Raw genomic sequence first — 1,258 nt, 5'->3', positions numbered from 1 at the left:
TGCATTACGTTTTCCCACTGATTATGAAATCTGCAATTGTTTTTTTTTTTTTGTTTTTTTTTTTTTGTTAAAGGCTCCAAAAGGCATTCCCAATCTGTGTAAAGTTGTGTCCGTAGGGCTCCCTCTTTTAAGAAATAGATCATTGTTGACTCCCTTTGACTTTTCCACAGAGCTGAATATTGGTCAAGCCAATAAGGGCTATCAAACACTCATCGAGGGTGTCAGCGCATCCTCAAAAGTCTTAAAAAGTCTGACATCCATGTCTCCAAAAGGCCTTAAAATGCCTTAAATTCATGGGGAAAAAACTGAGTTGGCCTGAAACACATTAATCACAGGTCTTAAATTTGGTCATAGCGAGATTATTTAATCTGACAGTTTTCTTTTTTTTTCTCATGAGACTTTTTTGTCAGGCAAAAGGCATCTTCATCTTCATTGTGTTTTGTGGCTTGGGCTGGTTGAAACTACAGTAGCTGTTTCTGGTACCCATGCTACAGTGACGTGCGGTGAGGTTCATTGCTGGTGAGGCACTGACTTATGACTTAGACACCACACATATTATTGGACGTACGGAAATTTCGCGCATGCATACAACGCTGGAGGGCAAAAAGACTAATCATTTACGTCATCCATAGCCGCGTTAACTCAGTGAAACTTAGAAATCTAGATATTGATTTCGTGCTATGATCCACAGCAAAGTGATCTGTATTCGCCAAGCTACGCAGATTCGTTGCCATAGCAACTGACAACAATGCCACTTCAAGTTTTAGGATTTAACACCAAAAAAAACATTCAAGAATTGTGCACACAGAATATTCAGTCGGTTGTTTTAGTATGTTTTAGGCTTAATGTTTAATAAATAAATAATTGCTGTGGTAGATTAGCTACCGCTTCTACTTTACTGAATTATTTAGACATACAAACTACCCCAAAAAACGCACATTTCATTAAAAAAACATCTTAATGCTGTCTTACCTTTGTCTATCAATGAAATGCATGCACCGCTAATTCTGCACAAAAATATCCGTTCATCTAAAGCCAAGTCTATCCTCAGCATGTCTTTTCTACTCCGTTTGAGAATCGTCAAACTGTCTCGAAGCAAAACCTTCAGCTCCGGTGTTGGTCTTCTTTAGTTATTATCTCCTGCTTCAAATGAAAATCCACTTTAGAAAACTGTTTAACTGTAGTAGTCTTTCATTTTTACGTCGGAAGAGAGGAGAAAACAAATATATCGCTGTACTTTACTTATTTACTGTATGGC

The sequence above is a fragment of the Poecilia latipinna genome, unplaced genomic scaffold (assembly GCF_001443285.1).
Source record: "Poecilia latipinna isolate Pla-1442-1.1 unplaced genomic scaffold, P_latipinna-1.0 Scaffold862, whole genome shotgun sequence".
Lineage (NCBI taxonomy): Eukaryota > Metazoa > Chordata > Actinopteri > Cyprinodontiformes > Poeciliidae > Poecilia > Poecilia latipinna.
This window is presented reverse-complemented; position numbering follows the sequence as displayed.